The sequence below is a fragment of the Aethalodelphis obliquidens genome, unplaced genomic scaffold (genome assembly GCF_003676395.1).
Source record: "Aethalodelphis obliquidens isolate GAN/ISIS:26980383/991018 unplaced genomic scaffold, ASM367639v1 scaffold40, whole genome shotgun sequence".
Taxonomy (NCBI): domain Eukaryota; kingdom Metazoa; phylum Chordata; class Mammalia; order Artiodactyla; family Delphinidae; genus Aethalodelphis; species Aethalodelphis obliquidens.
In genome coordinates, this window is record NW_020837984.1 from 10,042,203 (window position 1) to 10,068,419 (window position 26,217).

The 26,217-nt window shown below is 48.6% G+C and overlaps 1 protein-coding gene and 1 long non-coding RNA gene across 3 annotated transcripts in view; both read left to right on the forward strand.

Annotated features, from left to right (window-relative positions):
- Nucleotides 1-4,595: 4,595 nt before the first annotated feature.
- LOC113633580 (uncharacterized) lies at nucleotides 4,596-19,161 on the forward strand. Its single transcript, XR_003438258.1, has 4 exons — nucleotides 4,596-4,707; nucleotides 12,015-12,153; nucleotides 14,116-14,270; nucleotides 18,920-19,161. It is a non-coding gene; the product is annotated as an uncharacterized LOC113633580 (long non-coding RNA).
- A 3,156-nt stretch (nucleotides 19,162-22,317) lies between these two features.
- SLC1A4 (solute carrier family 1 member 4) overlaps nucleotides 22,318-26,217 on the forward strand; it is a 99,294-nt gene continuing 95,394 nt past the window's right edge. The window contains exon 1 of one of the 2 annotated variants that reach the window (XM_027131841.1): nucleotides 22,318-22,436. The gene's annotated coding sequence lies outside the window, so the exon portion shown is untranslated. The remainder of the gene's footprint in view (nucleotides 22,437-26,217) is intronic. The other variant, XM_027131843.1, reaches the window with a different exon arrangement.

Consider the following 26,217-nt stretch of genomic DNA (forward strand, 5'->3'; position numbering starts at 1 on the left):
CAGCCTCTACTCTCCATCCCCTCCAAGGCTGGGACCCTCACCTCCTTCCTCCTGAAGGCTGTCTGACCCCTGACTAGACTGCTGCTCCACAGCCCTCTCCAACAGAGGCTCTTTGCTCCTCAGGCCATGCTTCAGGGCCTGGAGATGCCTCCTCACTCACCATTGAAGCTTCCAATCTGATTCTTATTCTTCCTTCAAAAACCCAGCTCCTATGGAATACATGGCAACAGAGCTTGCTACCCACCACTTCTCATTAGTGTCACCTTATTATCCTTCTGGTTACTTCCTCTGTCCCTTGATGATTTCAGCACTGGGCTCTTTCTCCTCCACTGTCATCATTCTTGGTGACCTCAGCATCAATTCTGATGACTCGCCCAACACCCTAGTCCCTAAGTCGCTTGACTACCTTAGCCCTAGCAATACATCTCTTGCCCCATCCTCATCTCCTGGTCATACCCTAGACCTGGGAACCATGAATATCTACACCATCTCTAAAATCTCAGATTCAAAGATCCCACTACCTGCCAGCCCACCAGCTCACTCACTCTGGTCCTTCCAGTCTACTGGCTCTCCCACCTGAGACCTCCAGTCCATCGCTCTACTATTTTTTCACTATTTGTCTCCCCTCAGGTCTTCACTTATCAGCCAGCTGAGATTCCATGATCTGGCATGAGAAATCTCCCTTGCAAACACTCTTAACTCCTTACACCAGTTTCTCTCCATCGTATTCACCTGGTGAAAACCCAGCTGTGGTTAAATCAACCTGGTTACTTCACACCTGCAACCGATTAGTTGAACACCGCTGAAGAAAATTACCTAGCTAGGGCTTCCCTGGTGGCGCAGTGGTTGAGAATCCGCCTGCCAATGCAGGGGATACGGGTTCGAGCCCTGGGGCCGGAGGATCCCACACGCTGCGGAGCAGCTGGGCCCATGGGCCACGACTGCTGAGCCTGCGCTCTGGAATCCGCGAACCACAACTACTGGAGCCTGCGTGCCACAACCACTGAAGCCCACGTGTCTGGAGCCCATGCTCTGCAACAGCAGAGGTCAGCACAATGAGAAACCTGCGCCACAGTGAGGAGTGACCCCCGCTCACCGCAGCTGGAGAGGGCCTGTGCGCAGCGACGAAGACCCAACGCAGCCATAAATAAATAAGTAAATTTATAAAAAAAAAAAAAAAAAAAAGAAAATTACCCAGCTACTGTGGATGTACTCACATCAAATTTATGACCATAAATTTCCAATGGGCGTTTGAACTGCTGGACAATCCCACTACTGTTTCTTAGAAAAGTCCTTTTCTCTCTCCACCATGCAACAATTTCACACTTTTTCCTCTTCCTCATAGTTTCAATGCCCCTTCCTCTTTCACTCTCAGCCTGGCCTGGGACTATCCTTCATAGAGAAAATAGGTATAAACAGACCAACTGCCTGCTCTTCCTCCCACGAAAGCCACCAGAATGCCTGCAGCTCTGCATTCCCTCCACCCAGCTGTGGCCAATCCCTCCATCTGTGCCCTGGGCCCCTTCCCCTTTCACCAGCGCAAGTATTCCCTTCCTTTCAGGCACCATCAACTTCTGGCTCTTTACTCTATCCTTCCCACTGAAGTCAAACAGGACTTAATGTCCCTCAATCTAAAAACACATTAGCCTTAGCCCGTTTCCTCCTGCACCATTTTTCTGCCCCTCTGCTGGGCAGATGGTCCTGGGAGAGTTGTCTATATACTCACACTTCCCCACCTCACCTTCTTGTCACTCCTCTCTGTGTTCTTATCCTATGTGAGTTTGCAGTCCCTCTTTGCACTAGAGGTGGAGTATATGTTCTTGCTTCTTGACTTTGGACATGGCTACGTGACCCATTTTGGCCAATGGAACGTGGGAGGAGTGACATGGTACAGTTCTAAGCCTAGGCCTTAGGAGGCATTTCCACCTGCCTATTTGTCCCAGTGTTATCACCAGGGGATAACCTGCCCTAACTGGCCTACCCGTGCAAGGATGATGAGGAACATGTATCTAGAGAAGACTCAGACCCAGCCAAGGTCAGCCTCACCCAGCTGACCTCCAGTCGACTCCCAGATGCGTGAGTAAAGTAAATATTTACTGTTACATGCCATGGAGATTTTTATGGTTGTTTTTTACCTAGCTAATTGATGCATCCTCCTTCCTGAAATACTTCCTTTGCTTAGTTTCCTTAGAATCACCATCTTCTGGTTTTCTTCCAACGTCACAGGTTGTTTGTCTCAGCATCGCCTGCTCACTTTTCCTCTACCAGACCTCTAAATATTAGAGCGGCTTCAGTCTCATCCCTCTCTCTTCTAGCTTTACTTTTTCCCTAAGTGGAATTGTCCCACGGCCCATGGCTTTGAATACCATATATATGCTAGATCTCAAATTTAAATCTGAAGGACAGATGCCCCTGAACTCCAGACTCAAACCTGTCTACACATATCCACCTGATGTCTGATAGGTCTTGGTATGGCCAAAACGGAACGGCTGATCTACCCTTCCCGATTAACATGGGCATCCTGTCCACCCAGTTATCCTAAAAATGGAGGTGTCATCCTTGACTCTTCTCTTCTGTCATAGGACCATCTGCATAGCCGCAACCCTGCCTTTACCTCCTCTTGCCAGGACGTCTGCAACCGCAGCTTCACTCTTCTCCTCTCTCCTACTCCTTGCTCTGCCAAGCAGCCAGAGTGATCTTTCTAAAGGGTAAGTGGAATCTCTTCTCTCCTGGCATAAAATCCTCCAAAGTTTTCCCACTGCCACCAAAATAAAACCCACACTCCTTATTTTGACCCGTGAGGACATGATGGTCTAGTCCTTGCCTATGTCTCAAGAGCCCTTGAAGTCTCCTTGTTCACATTGCTCCAGGGACAATGGCCTTCATGGTGTCTCCTGAATGTAACGGAGTGCATTCCTGCCTCAGGGCTTTTGCACTTGTTATCCCTTCTGCTTGGAGCATTCTTCCTGCCCAGAAGGTCTCAAAGAGGCCTTTCCCACCCAAATAAAGCAGCACCCACTAACCCCACCACACCACAACTCTATCCCATCGATTAGCTACTTATGAACATGTGAAATTGTCTGGCTTTATTCCCTCCCACTGAGGCAAAAAAAATCTTTTAAGGGCAGGCATTTGTCTTAGTCTCTGATATATTCCAGGGGATAGATGCCTTGCACCTAGGGGGCTCTCAGTGAATGCATGTTGACCGACTGAGGCCAGAACTGAATGGAGAAGGAAGTGACCAGCTAGATGGCCAGGAAGGCAACTGCAGGGCCAGAGATAGGGAGGCTGGAGAATTCAAGATATACCAAGGGACCCTGAGGGGCCAGGCTGGCTACAGGGGAAGATGCACATGGGGAATGGGAGGAGAAAATTCTGCATGGTGAGAGGGCTTGCAGACTGTCACTCCAAGTCCTTTGAATTGGAGTGGCTGCTGCTGACGATTAGGACTCAAGGACGTGATAGGTTCAAAGCAAAGATTTAAAGATGATTAACATGATAGAAAGGTTTACATTTCTGAGTGTCCTTAACTAAGTGCTGTCCCATGGGAGCACAGAATTTTAGAAGACAAAACATCTAGAAGAATCTGGGAGCCCAGGGGAGTCGGAGAGCTGTCCCTTGGGATTGAGATGCAAGAAAAACCCATTATCCAACCTTTTAGGGACCAATATTGAGTTCTCAGTTTTGGAAGTTCTCCCTGGGTAATTAAAGGTTTGCTGAGCTGCACAGCAGGTACTCATACACACGTGTTAATGAGCTGGTGCCCGTGCCTTGGGCCTCCTTACACCTTCCCCCAACGCGCGCACACACACACACACACACACACACACACACACACACGCGCGCGCGCGACCAAATCGCTTTTTTTCACCCTGTGACTGAACACAGCTTCACCAGACGCCCACCCCACGGATACACCCCAGACCTAGCTCCTTGCCTTCCCAGCCTCTCCCAGCCAATTCCATTGTCAGAGCTGAACAAAAGGCCCAAGGCATCTTGGGTTAAAGGATTTTAACTCTGCCAATCCCAGGAGGCTCCAACAAGAAGCAGCTTCCTGCAGGAGAAAAGTGACTGAGCAATCTCCCCAGGGGCAAGGGGATTTTTTTTTTTTCTGGTCCGAAAAACAGCTGTCAATCAGACACTCCTCCCCCCCCAGCCCACCCCCCGCCCCGGGTTCCCATCCCAGCCCCCACCCCGGGATTAGGAGCTTTGTCTCCTAGAGACCTCCCCGCAGCCAAACGCATCCTTAGGTCTCTTCGCTGATAACTTCTATTTGTGGCGGTCAGGCTTTCACCCAAGCCCGAGGGGCCGTCCCCGCCACCCCCATCAGACAGGACTCTCCCTCTGCTCCCCTCTTCGTCCCCCTGCCCCTGCCTCCCCGCCTTCACCCTGTGCGGGTACTGCTGCCCCGAGCTCCCGGATCGCCCCCCGTCCCTCCCCCTCATCCGCATCCGAGCGCCTCTGCTCCCCAGGACGCCGAACGCAACCAAGGGCCAGGCGGGAAGCCGGAGCCCGCCGCCTGTCCAGGGCCGCGGGTGGCTTCTCCGCGGTCCCGAGCGGCACCCTCTTCGGGCACCAGCTCCTGAACTTAGCCGGAAACGAACCCGTCCTCTGGAGCGGAAAGCTGCCGGCTTGTTGGGTGCTAGCAAGAACCTATCCAGGGTCGAGGTTCGGTGTGTCTGTTTCCACGTGCCTCTGTCCTAACCGGTGAGTAGCCTCTGGAGATCCCTTGCTGGCTGCTCTGCCCCAGTCCCAGAGGTTTCTGGAACAAAACTGCATTTGGTGTCAAACCCCTTTTGCTCACCCGGTAACTAAAGTTAAGTGTGCATTCTTTGGTTGTTGTTGTTCTTGAGTCTTTCACGTAGACGAGATACCGGGTAAATTAGAAACATGTTTGGGAAAGGAGTGAGCAATCAATGCTGGCATTTAAACAACACAAAAATGCCCACCCCAGGCCACACGCCCAGGCGGCCGCGGCGCTCCCGGCGACGGAGCAGCGCCCTCTGGCGGCCGTGCGGGGGATCGGCCGCCCCCACCCCCAGGCTCCGGAGCGGGGAGAGTCGCTTCCCCAGGTCTGAGAAACACCGGGAAAACTAGGGAGGACGGAAGTTTAAGGTGTTGCGACGCCAAGGTCCTGGGAAATGATACTTGTGGTTCCGGGACTAGTGCCCAGGCCAAGAGCCCCGGGAAGGGGCCAACATAAAAGAAAAACCCTTGTTCTACTCTCAATGGCTGCCTGAAATCCTGTGAATACAGCGTCATCCCTTACCCGAAGGCTTTGATTCTCTTTAAAATTCAAATGCCTCAAGGAGGGGTAATCCTTAAAACAAGGGCCGGTGGCAGGCTATGTCCAAAAATCACCAATGTCATCACCAAAAGGCATGATTATACCATAATATGTAAATTTTATATGATGATGACATTTAGTAAGTATCATCGAATCTTTTTTCCCCCTATTGTTATCTCCCGGGGCATCCTTTTGTACTCTGAACAGCAGTGTTATTTTAGGCTGCCCCACTCCCACTGACCTTTCCCGCTATTTCAATTCGCCCCAAGTTTTCTTGTTCCTTGTACATCCTAAACGCTTCTCCCCTTTCCCCGCTTCATCTCATTCTTACGGCTGCTGCTTGAGTTTAGGCTCACACAGCTCATTGTCTGGATCGGGGCTCCTCCAGTGGAGCAGCTGGAACCCTTCCATGACACCCGGGATCCCAGGTCCACAGGACTGTCTTGGGTTCTCTCCGTCTGCTCGACATGCAGCGCCAGCGTGTCTGCCAAGAGGCAGCCACCTTGGGCTGACTGTGGACACCCTCCCTACAGGAGCAGAGTACTCCTGCTTCAGCTGCTTCTCTCTCTGGAGTTTCTCTTCGGAAGAGAATGGCTTCTCCTCCACCTGGTGGAAGCTGGAAGGGGTGAGGGTGCTGGGTTTCTGAGGAAACAGGCAGGTGCTCCCCCGGCCCTCACTGTTTTCCTCTGAATCTCTTTTCCCTGCCTGAAGGGTTTCCACTTACTCATACTGTCTGGTGGGAATTCCTCCAACTTCATACCTTCCTTCTCTCTGAGGTGTCTTCTGCTGTGTTTATTGCTACACAACAAGCCACCCGGCGGCCTAAAACAAGAAACGTGTATTTATTGGCTCCTGACTCTGTGGGTGTCAGTGGGGCAGCGTCTAGCTAGCCTGGCTTTGCGGGGCCTGTGTGTGTGTCCGTGGTGAGCCGGCAGGTCGTTGGATGGGTTAGGACCGCTTCACCCACATATCTCGTGGTCAGCAGGCTGTCAGCTAGGGTGAAAGGGCGACCGGGCCACGTCCCTCTCATGAGGCAGGACAGCCGACCCCAGGCTGCATGCTGTAGCAGCGGGCTTCCAAGGATGGGGAGAGCAGAGCCACAAGGCTTCTTGAGGCCTGGGCTGGAAACCGGCCGCCCTCGCTCCCGCCACACTCTCTTGGTCAAAGCCAGTCGCCAGGCCGGGCCAAACTCAAGAGGTGGGAAACGGACTTCAGCTCCTGGTGGAAGGAGCTGCAAAGTACTGTAGCCATTTTTGCGATCCACACACTGGCCCTCCTACCCCTCGGGCACGCTACTGATAAGTAAACACGTCAAGATATTAGATCCCTAAGCCGCCCCTAGGATGTTCAGAGCGCAGCGCGGAAGCGCACCAGCCCAGCCGTCAGCGTGCCTGGGTTCGGACCTTGGCTTCCCACTTATCAGATGCTGACCAGGGAAAGTTACCTTGCCTCCTGGGGCCTCGGTTTCCTAATCCGTGAAAGTGGGAGTTGTTGTAAATATTAAAAACGTTAATCCACGTTAAGTACTTACGCAGTGTCTGGCACACCGTAAATGTTCAATAAATATCAGATATCGTGCCGCGGGGGGACGGCTGGCTGCCCGCCCACCAGGATTGCTGAGGCCGCCAGCGCCACCTTCCACAGCTGCCCCAAAGCCCTCTCCCAACACTGCTGACACCGGCACCCCCAGCTGCCAGCTCTGCCGACGACACCTGGTGTTTCCAGGGCCGCACTGAGATGCCAGGGAAATGGCCCTGTCCGTTTTTACCAGCTCCTTCAGTGAAGCCCGTCTCTCTAGAGCTGTTACAAAAAGGGCTCTGAAGTTAGACTGGAGGTGACAAGCTCAGACAAGCTGATTCATCTCGCGGAGTCTCAGTTTCTTCATCTGTACAATGGAGGCAACAGCACCACCTCCTACAGAGCATAGGAGGCATAATATGAATAACGTTAAGAGCCTGTGTTTAAAAGATGCTGGCGCTCCCAGGACACAGAACCGTGTTGTGCCTGAAGTCGCCCCTCCCGTAGGTGCTGAGAAGTTGCCACGGATGAGCCCTGTTTCCCAGAAATATCCTTAGTCACTCCTAGCGTCCTCCCTCCCTCTGCGATGGGCCAGGACCCTGGGGAGCGGGCTGAACTTTCCCTGCTGGCTTAGTGTCCGGTCCCTCCACTCTACCTCCTGAGGCCTGACCCATGTTCCGTTTTCAATTTAGTATCTCTAATACCTAGCAGACAACTTAGCATGGTAGGTGCTCAATAAATATCTGATGAAAAAAAAGAAGGAATGGATGAGGATGTAGGAGAGGAAAGACTTTTCCTCTACCTCCCTAGGTTCGATAGCTGGGTCTCTGAAATAAACTTACAACAGGCAGATTGACAGGAGAAAAGGTATACACACTTGTGGATTTCTAACGTTACACGGACAGGGACATCACAGGAAAAGACGTGAGTACCCAGAAAGGTGATGACATTTGAGAGCTTATATACCGTCTTTATAGGGAAGGGGCAATTCAGGGGCAAGATGAATGGGCCCTTTGAAGAACAGATGGGAGATACGATAGTTTGTGACAAAGTTTGTCAGGGTGTTGTGTGGACTCCTAGTGTCCTCTCCTGTGACAATCTTCCCTGATTGGTGAAACTCCCAGCGAGGAGGTTTTATGACAATTGAATTCCTTTCAGAGGATCTGTCTTAGGCAGATGAGGGGAGTTTGGAGAAAGCCTCTCTCCACCTTTGCTGGTTTTTAACTGCCCTCAGCTCAAAATAATCAGAATAACAAAGTGGCATATTTTGGGGTGTCCTGAACTCCTGTGGGAATGTCACTTCAAGGACTTCTGATAGTTTCTCTTTTCCTTGGTGAAGCCATCTGTTGGGGGGATGACTTCCAGGCCACTAGGGCAGAAGGGAAGATGTTCCCAAGAATTGGGTTGGGTGGCGTTCCTCAACCTGGCTGCCAGTTGCAATCACTGGGGAAGCCCAGGCCCACCCAGGGACGCAGGTATAATTGGCATGGGACCTGCCTTGGTGTCCAGAATTGGGAGTTAGCCCTGATCTGTGCACGTTCATCATTTCCATCAAGTCTCCCCCAGGATCGAGTCTCCCCAAGCTGATGGTGAAGAGCCCCAGATTCCGCTGAGGGTTCCCACAGAGTTCAGACCACAGCAGAAAATGAATTAGGCTGCCCAGAGGTTAAAGAGGACACCACAGGGCTTCCCTGGTGACGCAGTGGTTGAAAGCCCACCTGCCGATGCAGGGGACACGGGTTCGCGCCCCGGTCCAGGAAGATTCCACATGCCGCGGAGCGGCTGGGCCCGTGAGCCATGGCCACTGGGCCTGCGCGTCTGGAGCCTGTGCTCTGCAACGGGAGAGGCCGCAACAGTGAGGGGCCCGCGTACCGCAAAAAAAAAAGAAAAAACAGGTCACCATAAACCCAATTCCATTCCTAAGTGTGTGTTTGTGTGTGCCTAGACACAATTGAGGGGAAAATAAAGCTACTTGCTGCAACTTGACGCTTTAAGCGATTCATGAAATGAGTTAATATTCACTAATGTGTGCCAGGCAGAGTAAATGTGAAAGCCAGGGACAAAGGCAGAGAATGAGGATGAGAATGAGGATAAGGCTGGCTGCAGAGTAGATCCGGGGCCATGGACTGTCCTGAGGGAGCCAGAGTCCAGGAGCCCTGTTAGGAAATCCGTGAGCCAGTCAGGCAGGTGGCCCTTCTAACCAGTGGCCCGGTCAGGGGGTGGGCAGAGAGGGAGCAGCAGCTCCTTCTGTGATGACGGAACTGAAATATCCTCTACCGAATTGGAGGAGAAGGTGGGAGTGGGGCTCCTGGTATGAAGAAAGCTGAGTTCATAAATCTGCCCCCCCTTTTTTCCCTGCCTGCTGCACCTTTAACCTGGCTCTTTTTTTTTTTTTCCGGTACGCAGGCCTCTCACTGCTGTGGCCTCTCCAGTTGCAGAGCACAGGCTCCGGACGCGCAGGCTCAGCGGCCATGGCTCACGGGCCCAGCCGCTCCGCGGCATGTGGGATCTTCCTGGACTGGGGCACGAACCCGCGTCCCCTGCATCGGCAGGCGGACTCTCAACCACTGCGCCACCAGGGAAGCCCTAACCTGGCTCTTTTGAAAGATGGATGTGTATGCATCCACAAACACATCGACTCATGCCGTAGTAGAAGGGTGGTAGTAAAGTGTGGAGAAGGTGAGTGGGCAGTGCTCGCAGCCCGGTTGGAGTCTGAGGAGACTAGGATCTTCTTGGAACACATCATTCTGGGATTGTGGGGGAAGACTGTCACCTTCATCAAATGAGACTTTTAAACGCTGGATTTTAAATTTCAGTTCCCAGGAAGGGGTCTGATTGTTCAAAGGATAAGGGACGTAAGGCGAAGGTTGCACTGATTCTGAGTTGGGCCCTCAAGTCTCTTTGTGACACTCAGACTGTAACACACAGGCTGCAAAAACCCTTGAGGCACAGGGTGGTCCTGGGCCACTTATAGCAGCATGAAGTGGGCTGCTTGTTTAGAACTTGTTCTAGGGCCCATCCCAGGTCTATCTAATCTCCAGCTATTGGGCTCTCTAGAGATTGGGCCAGGGAACTCCAAATTTTAAATAGATGCCCCTAGCGACCCCAAGGTGCCTAAGGACTGAGGGCCCTTGTAGAATAGGTAGATGGGGATAGAGGAGGCCAGCGGCTCCCAAACCTGGGCGTTCAAGAATACACCTGGCACTTTAAGAGCCAGCCTCCGCCCCTGCTGGATGTGAGGTGGGACCTGTGACATTCCTAGGATGACTGTGATCTTCACTCAGGTTAGGTGTCCCAGGAGGGAATTAACTGGGAAGAAGCTTTCCTGATCTGTTACTTGACTCTGGAAGTCTCCCCACATTGCCTCTTCATTGAGACTGGGGCATTCTGCACACACCCCAGGGCAGGCCTAGGGCATGGAGATGTTGGGGCCATTGTGGTGGCATTCCACACTGCCCCCTCCAGCTTTACTGAGGTATAATTGACATATAACATCGTGGAAGTTTAAGGTGTTTGACATGTTGATTTGATACTTACATATTGCAAAATGATTAACCATCAAAGCATTAGCTAATACTTCCATCACATCTCATAATTAGTATTTGTTTTTTGTGGTGAGAACATTTAAGATCTACTCTCTTAGCAACTTTCAAGTATACAATATGGTATCATTAACTATAATCAACATGCTGTATATTAGATTCCCCAGAACTAATCCATCTTATAACTGGAAGTTTGTCCCCTTTGATCAATATCTCCCCATCTTCCCCCAACCCTCCCACCCCAGCCCCTGGTAACCACCATTCTACTCTTTGTTTCTATGCATTTGGCTTTTTTAGATTCCACATATAAAAGTGATAACATCCAGTGTTTGTCTTTCTCTGTCTGACTTATTTCGCTTAGCATAATGCCCTCAATGTCCATCCATCTTGCTGCAAATGATAGGATTTCCTTCTTTCTCATGGCTGCATAATATTCCATTGTGTATATATATGCCTCATCTTCTTTATTCATTTGTCTGTTGACAAACACATAGGTTCTTTCCATATCTTGGCTGTTGTGAACAATGCTACAATGAACATGGCAGTGTAGGCATTTCTTCAGGATCCTGTTTTCACTTTCTTTAGATATATACCCAGAAGTGGGATTGCTGGATCATATGGTAGTTGTATTGTTAATTTTTTCAGGAACCTCCATGCTGTTTTCCATAGTGGCTCTATCAATTTATTCAATACATTCCCACCTACAGTGCACAAGGGTTCCCTTTTCCCCACATCCTTTCCAACACTTGTTATCTCTTGTCTTTTTGATGATAGCAGTTCTAACAGGTGAGGTGAGGGGGGACCATTGTTTTGAAACATTTTTGAATTGATAAGAACCCCCCAGTGGGTTCAAAGTTAGCAGAGTATCTGAATTAGGAAAACAAGCCCGTCCCCAAGGAGAAACAACTTTCTGATATGCTTTTGGCCTCAAGAGAGGGAGTCCGGCCACAATTCTGCCCTCTGCAATTCAGAACAGCAGACAGTGAAAAGTCAGCTATAACAGGGTTCTGACGCTCACACAATACACGTGTGTCTATGCTGGCTGAGGCTCTGTTTTCTGTTACCACTGGCCACGGAGGCCACATCTTTCCAGTGGGTGAACTTGAAGGCAATCTGGCCTTCAGCCCTCAACCTTCACCTCAGGCAAACTTCCTTTTACAAAAAGCCTCTCAATTCTTATCCCAAAATTACACTGTATGTAATTTATATTCTATTTAACATCAAAATGGGGAGGAAGTCTGCAAGATGAAAACTGTTTTCATAATAAGATGTTATTTGCCTTTTTCACTCTCATTTTCTCGTGAATGTATGAAGCTATGTGCTTTGCAAAAACTCAGTCCGATAGTGAGTGAGTCCAGAAGCAGATAAGAGAATCCATCTGTCTTTTATTAAGCTAAACATTTTTTTAAATTGCAGGAATGTAAAATGGAGCCACACTTCTCACTAACTTTTTTTGTTTCGGAAAATATAGGTTTAAATATATATATATATGTTAATGTAGTGGATTTATTATTGTAATTTTAAGTAAATATTTAAAATTTTTCAGTTTAATTTCTAATATGGTAAATAGAACATTGTTCGAGGCCCTCAGTAATGTTAAGAGTATATAGGGGTCCTGAGATTAAGAAGTTTGAGAACCACTGTCTTATTTCTTGCCCGTCCCCTAGGCTCCGCCCCTAAATTTTCAAGTGTACAAGCTCGCCTTCCGCGCCAACTGTTGGAGTTCACCGTGGTGACCATCTGACATGTCTCAAACAGCTGCCTCAAAGCATCCCTCCTCCAGGTGCCCCCTTCCCACCTTCCAGGGTAAGAACATGTTCCTTTAACACTCAGCAAACCTAGGATGGGGACAAGGGAACTCATGTGCAGTCGGGGGAGCAAGGGAATGAAAACACAGTCACTGCCCTCGAGGGGCTTCTGATTTTGTGGGAGATACGGACGGGCAAGCAGCTGCCCAGGAGATACCTGTCATTGCTGTTTGCCAGTTACATCCTGGGGAGAAAGCAGGTATTGCGCCAGCCTTCCAGTTTCTTTCCCTCCCGCTGCCCCAGATTCCCGAGATCCCGGGGCCCGCGCGCCCCCTGGTGGCCGTGCCTCGTCTGTGCAGGCTCTTCCTTCTGGAGCTGCGGGAGCGCCCTAGGGATCCTCAAGTTTGGGGATCGATGCGCTGTGGCCCCATCGCTTAGGATCTACGTCGGTCCTCCGCGGCCTCTTGTTTGTCACTCTGCGCACGTTTATCCCTTGGTGACTAATTCCAGCCCGCTTCTGCCTCTGTGCCTGCTCTTTGTGGATGCTAGGCGTCTTGTGGATTCCTTCCCCACCACCGATGCCATTAGGTGACAGAGTACGCCATGGTAGAGATAATGGATCCGAGTTCAAGGAGTCCGATGACAAAGTTCCACTTCTTACTGATATGCCTAAGAGCAAATTATCTGATGTCTAAAGCAGCTCTGGATATTGGCGACTGAGGGATATTCTACGTTGGGGTCAAGTTCTTTCAGGAGAGGGCAAATGCGTCTGGACCCTCTGCATCTCATTGGCTTAAATTGGATTCCTTGCTCCTCCGGGGCTCATGGTCGTACTTTCCGCATTCTGAGGTGGGCATCAATACCACAAGACCCCCACCAGTCCTTCTAGGGCTTTTCTCCAGGGACATAGGGGCCCTCCTATTATAAACAGGACAGGAGTGGTCTACCATAAAATCCCAGAACACCTCAAAGTGGGTGTGCAGATGAACACGTTGACCCTAGCTTACTCAATACAAAACAAAGCTCTAAAATTGAGGAACGAAACACTACAGTGTCTTTCTTTTCATCAAACCCTAGAAATTCAGAATGAGAGTACCCTCAAACAGTATTGGGGGTTGGGAGAGAGCTTCAGAGACAGCAAGGCATCCTTGGGGACCAGCCTAAGGGCTCTCCTACAGTTCTGACCCAGAGTCCGTTAGCAGGAACCTCACTGCCCCATAAGCAAACTCAACCATCTTAACCTAGTGGTTTCCATGGTAACCATCAAAGAATGATCCCCTTTTCATTCCCACAGATGTTTCTCCCACCCCTCCCCCCAATAGTCATTTTCAGATATGACCTAGAACTGGATTCCATACAAATACTATTTGCAAATGTATCATTTCCCCCTTTCAATCCATGTTTTAAGAAAGTAGAAACTGTTTCTTTAATTTACACAGAAACGCCCTTCAGGTACATGGGAGTTTATTTTAGTATTCCTATTTGTGTAATAATTCATTTTAAATTAAAATTAAAAAATTTTTTTCTAAAAAATTTTCAAACAGAAAAGAAACATTCAAAATGTTCTTTCAACATTTTTGAAGAAAATCTGGTCTTTGTGAAGAATGATAAGAGGTTATGAAATAAACACTATTATCTACAAAAGGAACTCATAGATTGTAAGCCTTAATCCTTATTAGGGCTATGGTGAAAATGGCATAGCCTAACATTTTAGCTTTGAAGCACAAGAAGAATATAAATAAGCCTTTAAAGTATAATAAAGTATAGATAGTAGGGGGAAATTTTTAAAAATCAATTAATCACGCTGTCCTTCCACAACGCCTTCCCATCTTTTCCCCAGCAGCCCCCTCACCCTTCACAACCTTTAAAACTTCCACAATGAGAAACCCAGGCAGTGAGAACACCTGCTGCTCTTGTCCTAAACAAAGGTTGGGTAAATTACGGTCCTTGGGCCATTTCTGGCCCAGGGCCTGTTTTTGTATGGCCAGTCAGCTAAGAATGTTTTTTTACATTCTTAAAGGGCTATAAAACAAGCAAACACACAAAGGAGAATATGCCACAGAAACTAGATGTCCACCCTGTGGCCATGTGTGATCTGTGAACCATCTCTTCTGTTGGCTGCAGGAATCCTGGTGAAAGGTGGCTTTTCTTCCATCCAGGCAGCAGTGACAAGAGGTACAGCCGAAGTTGCCATGCCGACGGGGAATTCAGTTCTTAAAATAGTCAACTGCGCTCAGGCATTTTCGGGGTGGGTGGGTTTGGAGGGAGGGGGATAGGGAGAGGGGTGGGGAGAGATGATAAACGAATGAGTCAGACCCAACTGGTGACAGGTGTTCCATCATCCCTCTGGTAAGACGGCAGGAGGGGACTCTCTAAAAGGAGGTCTGAAAGAGACCTTTTCCATTCAAAGAGTAGGGATAGCTCTGTTTCCTTGCGTTATTTTCCTGCCCGACAGAAGGAAATTCCCCCTACCACCTCTCCTCCCCTCCGCCACCCTGCAGCCTCTTCCCTGCAGAGAACAGAAGGGGGAAACACACCCATCTCAAAAAGAGCCTGCCCTGATTCGCAGGGACTGGGTGTGCTGGGGATTCGTCTGTGCAGGGGTGGGAGGCGTCCATTCTCACTCTGGGCTGCCTCAAGGCTTCCTCTGTGGGAGGCCCGCGTCTCTTCATCATCTTGGTCATCCTAATCAGCGTCATGGAACCGAAAGGAAAGTGTATCCCTATCAATGTGTCTTTTATCCAGATAGCCCAATGAACCAACAGTCATTCTTTGAGAATCTCCTGTCACCCCTTTGTTGTGCCCCCAATGCCTGGAAAGGTGAACTAAGTCCTTTTTTTTAACTGTGGTAAAATATACATAACATAAAATTTGCCATTTTAACCAACTTTTTTTTTTTTTTTTTTTTTTTGCGGTATGCAGGCCTCTCACTGTTGTGGCCTCTCCCGTTGAGGAGCACAGGCTCCGGATGTGCAGGCTCAGCGGCCATGGCTCACGGGCCCAGCCGCTCCGCGGCATGTGGGATTTTCCCGGACCAGGGCACGAACCCACGTCCCCTGCATTGGCAGGCGGACTCTCAACCACTGTGCCACCAGAGAAGCCCCATTTTAACCAATTTTTAACTGCACAACTCAGTAGCATTAAATACATTCACATTGTTGTGCAACTGTCACCACCGTCCATCTTCAGAATTTGTTCATCTTCCCATATTCTGAAACCCTACACGTAACTCCCCATTCTGTACCCGTCCCCCCATCCCCTAGCAACCACTATTCTACTTTCTGTCTCTATGAATTTGGCTATTCTAGGAATCTTATGTAAGTGGAATCAGTATTTTCTTTTGCATCTGGCTTATTTCACTTAGCACATCTTTAAGGTTCATCCATGTGTCAGAATTCCATTCCTTTTAAAGGCTGAATAATAATCCATTGTAGGTATATACACATTCTGTGTATCCGTTCATCCATCAGTGGAAATTTGGTTTGTTTCTACCTTTTGCCTACCGTGGATAATGTTGTTCTGAACTTCGGCGGCTGTTTGAGTCCCTAATTTCAATTCTTTTTTTGGCTAAGTTCATTTTCAGAAAGAAAAAAACTAAGCCGAATGAGATCCCACCCAGGGTACAGAAGATGCTACAGCAACATTTTCTTATCTCTTCTATCCCATCCATTCAAAATCCATCTCTTATGAGGCCAGCAGCCCCTGGTCCCCTGCTGTCTTCCTTTCTCCAGGCTCTAGCCCTCTGCCCTTACTCCTCACTACCTTGAGTTCAAGGTCCTGGGGACTTGCGGTCTCAGATCCTTCATCAAGGACAGTGGAGAACTTTAAGGTTGATAGTTAGTTCTTTCATTTTTTTCATAGTTGAGCATCATTAGAGTAAAACTTTCTAGGTTTAATGCCAATTGTATATTTTAGCATCATTTCAATGTGGGGTTTTTTTTGTTTTTTGTTTTGGTTTTTTTGTGGTATGCGGGCCTCTCACTGTTGTGGCCTTGCCCGTTGTGGAGCACAGGCTTCAGACGCACAGGCTCAGCGGCCATGGCTCATGGGCCCAGCTGCTCCGCGGCATGTGGGATCTTCCTGGACCGGGGCACGAACCCGTGTCCTCTGCATCGGCAGGCGGACCCTCAACCGCTGCGCCACCAGGGAAGCCCTCAATGTGTTTTTATACAAAAGAACCCATTTCCCATCAGGAGCAGGGAAGGAAAGGATTCAGCGGAGAGGCATATCACTAGGAATTTTTTTGGTTGGGAATGAGTACATGGTCTCAGTTGGCTCACTCAGGCTGAAGGGAAGGAATTTTATTTCGTGGCTGGGCAAGATGTTCTTTTTTTTTTTCCCCCTGGGGGTGTTCCACTTGATGCTGTTTGAAAGGAAGCTGGGCTGTGGATAAAGCTGACACCTATGGAGGAAGGCCGAGCTAAGAGAATAGCAGAATATGGTGCTAGTGTCCTGATCGTGCAGTGCCTGAAGCTTACTCTACTCCAGTTACCTGTTAGGGAGCCAATAAATTGCCTTGTATTTTAAGCCTGATTTGGTGGGGCTTTCTGACCCTCAGGACCAAATTTACCCCAAGAAGAGTGGAAAGTCATTACAAGGTATAAGCAGGGAGAGTCCAGGAAGAGGGTGACATGATCAGATCTGCATCACATGGTTGCCCTGAGCTCTAGCTGCAAGGTGGAAATGGGTTAGTGGGGAGCTGGGTTAGTGGTTGCTGTTGGAGGTGCTACTGGACCAGTTCTGGTGAGAGGTTATGGAGGAGGAGAGAGGGGAGCAGATCTGGGAGATTTTAAAGAAGTTTTCTATATGAAATCACATTGATCCCCCCAAAACACCAAACACACGCAGACACATGGATTCCAACGTCAGTGGCTATCCAAAGCCCCCGCCTCATTTCTATAAATTTGGGGAAGCAGGGAAGAGGTTTTCATTTCTCATGGGCATTTCTGCCTCATGGGCTCCCACCTCTAAGAGCGGTTTAGTTGTTCTGCCAAGTCATGGCTGGTGTGAAGCTCAGTCCGTCGTTGGTTTCTACAGCCCCTCACGTAGACGGTCCTGGTGAGGTGGGCTCACGCTGCAGTCTTCCGCCACTTTGTCTCATTGCTTTCCTTTTCCTCCTCCCAACTCTGTTCTTGATCCCCTCCCTCATGGGTTCCTTGGGGAGCTCCATTTTTTCTCTCTTCATGGTGGAAAAAATTCAGCTTTCCCAGCTCCTTCTCTCAAACTTGCACAACTGGCTTCTTCAGGGAGCTGGGAAGAACCAAGGGCCCCCATCGGGCACAGTCTGCTCACCTTACAAGGCAGGTGAGTTCAAAATAGCCAGCTTTCCCCCGTTGTCATTCTCAGTACGGATACTTGTCTCCCACGGCTGGATTACGAACTCCTTGCAAGCCGGACCATGTTGTCCTGGTCTCTGTGATGTCCACTGCACCTAGTGCTGTGGGCACTTGTGCAACTGGTCAAACCCTGCTTGTTCCAAAGCAGCCTAGACGCAGGCCATAGCCAAATCAACCCAGTGTCTTCAGGAGGATGAGAGGTTTAAGAGACACTGATTGATTGAGGGCTCCTGTGCACAGGAAAGACCTGAAATGATTTCATAGAGCAAATATTTATTGGGCATTTCCTGTGTGCAGCATGCAGTGGCCTGTGGCACTGGGGCATACAAAGATGAAATCGTTCCTCTGCCCTCGAGGGTCCCACCATGGAGGGGAAGACACACACACTGCTGACAGCCTATCAGGGGACCAAAATGGGAATTACTGGATATGGACTATAGGACCCAGAAGGAATGGATTCTGTCTGGGGTGGGAAGGTAGGTTGAGTGATTAGGGTGGGAGGGTGAGTCAAGAGGGCTTTACAGAGGATATGACACTATCGTGGGCACTTGAGGCATAACTGAGATGCGAGGAAGTGCCTGGTCCCCTCTGAGAGTGGGGAGTAGTTGGCATGACGAGTGTGCCTGGAGCTGGGATGCAGGGGAGGGGCCAGGCTGGACAGGCCTTGTCATGCTTCGCCCAGGAGATGTGCTGCTTTCCTGGAGGTGATGTTTGGGCGCCCAGCAAGTGTTTTACCTTGATTCCCCTCGCTCCATGCCAGGGAAGAGCAGGGGGCGGAATGGGTGAAAATCTTTAAGATGTTGGCTTCCCTTAATCAGCCCCTTAGGCCGCTGACATTCTGGTTCCCTGGAGTCTAAGAGGGAAGAAAGGAGTCGATTGAAAGTGAGAAAATTGTCATGTGAAGGAGTAAAAAACAGCTGCAAGCACAACACTCCTTCGGAGATGGAATGAATAAATGAGATAAAATCCTAAATAAATACCTTGCATGGTACTAATTGCGTCTTAAAGGCTGCCACCAGAGCACAGATAAAACGATGCTGTATTTCATTAGTGGCTCCTTTAATGCTATGGTATTTGCCAGCAAAGCCCTATTAAAGCACTCTGTAATTAAAGACCAGTTCTGGGTCCTGTAATTTAGAGCATTATCAAAATAGGGCAAGTGACTGGAGGTAAGGAAATAGAAACAAACACCACTTTCATAAGGTCCTTGGAGATAACACAGAGTGTGAATTTTAAAAGCTCGGCCTCTGTACCGCCCCTGCCCGAGGGGTCTTGTCCACATCAGTGTTTTCCATTTGATGGGCAACCAGTTACATTTTTATTATCCCACAGGAGTGTAGGTGGAGAAGTAAATCAGTTCTTTTATTAAAATAATTTTTTATTGTGATATAATTCTCATAACATAAAATTACCACTTTAAAGCGTATAAATGAGTGGTTTTTAGTATATTTATAACGTTGTACAACCATCACCACTGTCTAATTCCAGGACATTTTCATCATCCCCAAAAGAAACCCCGTGCCTGTGAGCGATCCGTTCCCGTTCCCACCCACGCAGCCCCCGACCCAGCCCCTGGAAACCACTCACCTGCGTTCTGCCTCTATAGATTTGCCTATTCTGAACATTTCATATAAAGGGCATCGTACAGTATGTGGCCTTTTGTGACAGGCTTCTTTTACTTAGAATACCTTCAAGATTCATCTGTGTTACAGTACGTATCAGGACTTCATTCCTTTTTGTGGCTAAATCATACTCTGTTGTCTTTGGTTTATCCATTCATCCGCTGATGAACATTTGGGTTGTTTCCATTTTTTAACCGTAATTAATAATGCTGCCATGAACGTTCACGTACAAGGTTTTGTGTGAATCTATGTTTTCAGTTCTTTCAGGTAGTGGAATCGCTGGGTCATATGGTAGATCTTTGCTTAACCTTTTAGGAGCTGCCAGGCTATTCTTCACAGCAGCAGCAACTATTTTATATTCCCAGAAGCAATGTATGAGGTTTTCAATTTTCCCACATCCTCACCAACGCTTGCTATCGTCCATTAGTTTTTTTTTTTTCTTTTTTAATGAATTAATTTATTTATTTTTGGCTGCGTTAGGTCTTCGTTGCTTTCCCCGGGCTTTCTCTAGTTGCTGTGAGCGGGGGCTACTCTTCGTTGCGGTGCGCGGGCTTCTCATTGAGGTGGCGTCTCTTGTTGCGGAGTACGGGCTCTAGGCACACAGGCTTCAGTAGTTGTGACACATGGGCTTCAGTAGTTGCGGCGCACGGGCTTAGTTGCTCCACGGCATGTGGGATCTTCCCAGACTGGGGCTCAAACCCGTGTTCCCTGCGTTGGCAGGCGGATTCTTCACCACTGCCCCACCAGGGAAGCCCAGGATGTGTCTTAACGTGTATGTCAGGCAGGCTGAAGTCGGGACCTTGTTGTCACTGCCTGGACGTCAAAACTTGCTGACCAGCTGTCAGCTGCCAGGGAGAAAACCCCAGAGACAGTAGTGGAGCCTCCTTTTGATGAGGCTGTGTCACAAGCTCTTGGCACCCAGGACAACGATGTGGGGAAAAACACAGGCCACCATGACTCTGAGTCAAAGCGTGACGAGAAGAGTGGACCTCAAGTGTGAGGAAGTTTGGAAATACCATAACCAATTTATTTCACTTGTATTTTGCTTTTTATCTATGCACAGGAGTGATGTATGGCAAATATCTTTAAATAAATCTCAAAGAGCTCGCTCTTTCAGTAAGTACAAAATAAAACTTGTAAGTACTAAGAAACTCTTGTGTCGATTAATTGGCTATTTTTTTTCTTTTTTAGGCATAAAATTTTATGCCTTTTTAAGCATAAAATTATGACACAGGTTACAATTGCTGGTGAAATACAGATACCTACTTCCCATGGGGAGAAGCTGTTGAGAGAACCGGCTGGGACACCGTGAGTGAAACACTTACCACCGGGCCTGGCAGGGAGCAGTCCTGTTATCAACACTGATGGTTAAGAGTGTTGTTAATAACAATGTACCCACTCGACTCATATTAGGACATGTGTAATGAGTGACACCTCTTCTGATCCTTCACTGCATGACTAATCCTGGAGAAGGGGAAAACCATAACTAATGCTTTTTTTTAAATAATAGATCTCAGAAAAAAATCAGTAAAATCAGCTGTGCTAATGAATATAACATTTCAACAATGTTAGTCAGAGACGCTTAAGGTTTGCTGTGTGCTATCTGCAACACTGGAAGGTAACACAGAGATGTTGGCCTCTTCCTAGGGGACACGCACTGGGCACCATACACGTCAGTCCTGTCCAGCAGTGGAGTTCTGTGCCCCTAGGGGTGCATGTGGTTCAGCCACTCCCTCTGGGAAGCCCGCTAACTCTGCCCTCTGTTGTGTGGATCTCTTCCCAGCGCTCCACACCGGTAACTTGAAATTGGCTGAGGCATGAGTATTTACACAAGGGGAATTGGCAAACACCATTAATCAGGACTTTTTTGAAAGTTAACTTACTAGCTTATCACTGCATCGAAGGTACTGAGTTCCTGGGGTGGAGGTGGTATCTGTAAACTCAGTCCCACACCACAAGCCAAGGGCCACTCACTGGATCAGCAGGGATGTTTGGGCACCATGGGCATTCGCCCTACTTCCCTGGATACATATTCTTGCCACATCGTCCACTTCCATGTGGCTGTCTTTGGGGTGTGGGTGACCTGTTAGAAGGTTCTTCTTGCTCCTGTTTGTGTGATGAAAGTCAACGTAGAGTCAGCGTCACTAAGCGCGTTCTCTAAAATGGAGCTGAGAGACCGTGGAAGAAGTATGATTTACACATGCCTCGGCCTGGATGGAATCTGAGCTCTGACCATTTATTGTCTTAACGCAGGCATCCAGAACATCTGCCCCATGTTCCAGAAACTCAAGATACTTATCAGACCCTCACCCTAAAATAACCCATGACAACCTATCCCTTAAGGACAAATATTTCCTTTCTTGCGTCAGGGTCAATCCTAGTTCTTACAACTCAACAACCCGGTGCCTTTTACCTTTATAAGCCCCTGACTCTTTCTCTTCCCTGGAACACTCTTTTGGTTTTACCTGAACCGGTATCTCCTGAATTGCAATTCCTAATTCCACAGAAGCTCTCTTCTAATTCGCAGCCTTCTGTGTTTCTTGGTCGACATGTTTCAGCTGCAAAACATCTTCCAGACGCTGAGCAGCCCTCTCCACGGTTTCTGTGTGGCTGGAATTAGGCTGAGAGCTCAGGCTTCTGAGGGCTGAGTCAGGATGAGAGTGGAACAGAAACAAAAGCACGACGGAAGAAGAAAACAATGCCTGTTTGACTACTGGAAAGAGGATGGAGATGGGCTTTCTCTTAATTCCTTAGTAGAGGAGAACCCAACGACATTATTAGCATGCTCGGGTGCATAGACTTCCTGCCCCTCCAGCTCCTCAAGGAGAATTCTGTAAGTGCTAGCCTGGTTTCTCTACTCCTTCCCTCAACTCTCCTTATGAGGGTTAGAAGACATAGTAATAAAGACCAGACAAGAGAAGAATGGGGAGAGGAGAAAAGCAAGCCAAGTTGCCTGGGGGAGAGGCAGTGTGAGGAGCGGGGTGCTAGGACAGCTATGGGGGGAGGGAAGTAGATGGGAGGGCCGGGAGTCTCATGATTCTTGGGTTATTTGAATAGACATACATGCACAAGGGACCCAATTACGAAATCTCCCCCACCCTCTACCTTTGGGCTCCAGCACCCCATTATTTTCCCTAGAAATAACCCCTCTTATTAGTTCTTTGCATATCCTTCCAGAAATTCTCCATGGCAGAGGTTTTCAAACTTCCCTGTGGATGAGAATCACCTGGAAGGTATGTTAAAACAAAGAATGCTAACTGACCCCTGAGTTTCTTTTCTGATTCTGAGTGCTGTCTGAGAATCTGCATTTCTTACAAGTTCTCTCTGATGCTGATGCTGCTTGCTGGTCCAGGGACAACACTCTGAGAACCACTTTTCTGAAGGTATTCATGGGAACATTTAACACTTACCCCTTTTTTCTGAAGTAATTTGAGCATCTGTTCCTGGCAATGGACATATCCCTTAGGACACCATTGATGGCCCTTCCCTATGCTGGTTTCTTCCCCTGGGCTACTCTCCTCCCTGACCTCTGTTTATCCAAGGCCCAGTTCAATGTCTGCTTCCTCCAGGCAGTCTTTCTTGGTTCTTTCCCTATATGGAAGGAACCTTCTGCTCCTTTAGACTCTCATAGGAGTGTTTGTCTGAGCCTTCTAAGGGCACCTGTTATTTATGAGAATGGGATGTTAAATGGAACCCTTTCTTCTTTGGTTTTTACAATTTTGTTAAAGAGATATCAGACCCTAAAGTGAGTTTAAGAGATCATTAAATGCAGAATTTAGGTTTCAAGACCTTTGGACTTTCCCTGGTCATAAAATGGTTGATAGGATTTTTTTAGAATTTCTTAGGAGTGGACTGTGCTGTAAACCTGGAGAAAGAAAGGTGAGACCAAATGGGAGTGTCACTTCTTTCCCCTCAAGCCCAGAGAGACTGGGCTTCAGTGGTTGCTTGAGAGCTTAATGTGGGGTCTTTGCAGCTGGGGGCCTCTATGGACCAGGGCCAGATCAATGCTTGCCTGAGAGAGCTGAAGCAGCCTGGGGCCAGGGAGAGAGAGGGAAGGAACTGCCCTCCACCCAGGGCACAGCAAGGGGAGTGTTGCTTTCCTTGTAGACCAAGAAAAGTGTCCAAGGAAGCCACTGTGGGAACTTCTTAAATCCCATCCAATATGGTCAGGATGGTAGGGGGGCAGCCAGAAAGAAGTGGGAACCTCCAGATTCCATGTTCTGCAGTGACAGAGTCCTGGGAACTGTGGGTAAGCCCCCAGTTTGGGGGATCTTTCAGGAACCCCCAGAGTGCCCACGAGCTCGAGAGTTACCTTAACCCACCTGCCATTCAGAGGACCCTGGGGTCTGGAGACAAGGGTACCATCTTGGATTCTGCCCTTTCTCCCTGTGGGCAGGGACCCTGTTGGCCTGCTGGTGGGAAAGGGGGTGGGGAGGAGAAAAGCTACACCACCTCCCTTCTCAGGTCGCCGGGGAGATGGAAGAAAAGGTAAGGCCACATCAAGTTCAGAGTTTTGATTATATAGGATGAACATTCTACCCACAGGTGACTGTGGTTGGGCCTTAAAGGGGCTAGGGGCTGTAACACTGCCATTCCCTAGAGTGGGGGGACAGTCCAGAGCCCTGCTGGAGTTTCAATCAGGGGCTGGCAAAGTTGTCCTTCTGATTGCTTATGCACCGTGTTTGTTTAAAATACCAGACACACACACGCATCCCCTACACAATCTTGTTATCGCTTTATGCTCTAAACTCCTTGATATCATGGCTTATAACACCTTTGTGGCCCTTTGGTGCCTAGCTCCATACCTGGCACACAGTAGGCACACAGGGGGTATCTGCCCATTTACTCCTTTATTCTTTTATCCAACATTTACTGAGAATCCATGCTCAGCGCTAGTGATAGAGCAGGAAAAGAAGTGGACACGCCTCCTGTCTTCCAGGCTCTTGCTGTCTGCTGAGCAGTACAAGAGAAGCTCAGAAGCTCGTGTACAGCTCACGCCAGCCAAGGGGGAGCAAATGCAAATCCCCACGGCAGCCAGGCAGGTTCGTGTACATGGGCAAGCGTAAGACAACCGGGGTGTCGGCAGCTTTGGCAGAACAGGACACCCACCACGCCCCTGGGAAGACTGCAGCTGCTCTTCGTTGCCTTCTGAGAATTCAAGCCCATTTGTCCAAAAGGAGTAATAAATCTGGATTTTCACGTGAAATGTCCCGAACAAAACACATCTGGTGGGCCAGTTCAGTGCAAGGGTCACCGTTCGGGGCCCCTTTGCTGTTGTTGGCGCTCTCCCTGGTATCCTCCTGTAGAAGGAGGGACTGCCAGTAATCGAGGACCACGTGCTGCTTCTTTAGGAATTAATAAGTCATGGTTTGGAGAAGCTTTATACAAAGAACTTAGCTTTATTAAAATGCTCCTTTGGCCCAAAGAATAAATATTTAAAAAATCCCAACCCTAAGTGCTTAATCTGCTAAAATGTACAACAAATAAAATGAACGCTCTAAAAAGAGCTTGCTTCCTGTTTTAGAAGGGGCCCCATGGCTCTACAATCTGATTACAGAGAAGCGGCCTTTCCTGCCAGGGGTATGACAAGAAGCCACAAACGGACCACGCCACAGTTTGAGAGGAACTAGCCACAAGTTGCATTAACTGCAATTTCATTACCCTGAAAAGGATTCCATTAGTTGGAGACTTAGTGACTGCTTCTGGGGCTGATTCCTCCTTCTGGGGCCGTCCTATGCTCCCTGCCCTGTCACTGCTGGGATCACAAGGTCCAGAAGCCAGGCTGTAAGTGGAGCTGAAGAAGTTCTGGGAGACAGCACACAACAAGGCAGGCAGCCCAGGAGAGACAGCCAGCTGAAACCCTTCTCTCCAAGTTCTGTTTCCTGTTCTGCAGACAGACCCAGGGGTGACACTCTACACAAGTATGATGTATGTCTCCTTTGGGGTACAAATATAGTCACATTTCTTATTTTTACCATTAATAACTCCCATCTACTTTTATTAGTGGAAAATCTAATCATCTACCTATTGAGCCATCCCTTTAAACTTTCCAAGAATCCTATATTTTTAGTCGGAAGAGGTCAGTACTATGAGCCATACCAGCTCACCAGCGCTGTTGTTTCGATTTGCGCCACAAGGTGTCGCTGTTGAAGACTGGTTTTGCGTAGGTCAGCACAGCACTTGCTCTAGATTTTGGCGATGCCCTTGCCCGTACAGGTCCCTTGCCAGCCACCGTAGTGCCACATTCCAGCTTTTAAGGCGGCAATACTTTTTATTAGTACACATATGTGGGACTTCCCTGGTGGTCCAGTGGTTAAGACTCTGTGCTTCCAATGCACAGCGGGTGGGTTCAATCCCTGGTCTGGGAATTAAGATCCCCCATGCTGCACAGTGCAGACAAAGGAAAAAAAAAAAGTACACATATGTATTCCCAAAGCCTGACCCTGTGCCAGGGTGGCTGCCTCTGGATTGCCATTATGTATTTGTATGAAGGTCACCATCCCAGAATCCCCATAACCTCCCTCAAACTTCCCCTTTTGTGGCCCCGGGTGTCCTTTCCTGCTATCAGACTTCGGTCAATGACATCCCAACGAGCTTTTGTAAGTTTAAATCTCAGAGAGCTTGGGGTAAAGGGGTCTTCGTTCCTTCCCTCCTTTAAGACTCTGAGATGGTTTTGCAAATGCGTCCCTCCCTTTTCAGAACTCTGCCTAACAAGGGGTCTTAGCGAAGGGTTGCCTTGCTAAATCAAGCAAAAAGTCCTGTTATTCCTTTTAATTGTCAAAGACAAAGATCTTACACCCAGGGCAGGGGAGGCTGTGTTTGCCAAAAAAAAAATTTTAACTAAAAGGGGCAAATAGCAGCTCCTCTCATAAAAAAAAAAAAAAAGCCTTGCTCCAACATGACTCTCTCCTAACTGTACCGAGAAGGAGTCAGTGACTTAAAAATTAATTCAGACCTTACCTCACTATGCACCCTATTCCAGGTTGTTGAAGTTAAGAAGAGGTAGTTGAGACCCATGGAAGATAAATAAACTGCCCAGGATCACACAGGGGGTGGGAGAAGAGCCACGACAAGACTCTGAAGTCTAGGCACTTTCCACTGCTCTGCTTCCTTTCCCAAGAGATCCTGTAGAAGGAAGAAGGAAGGTCACTGGAAGTCAGGGTG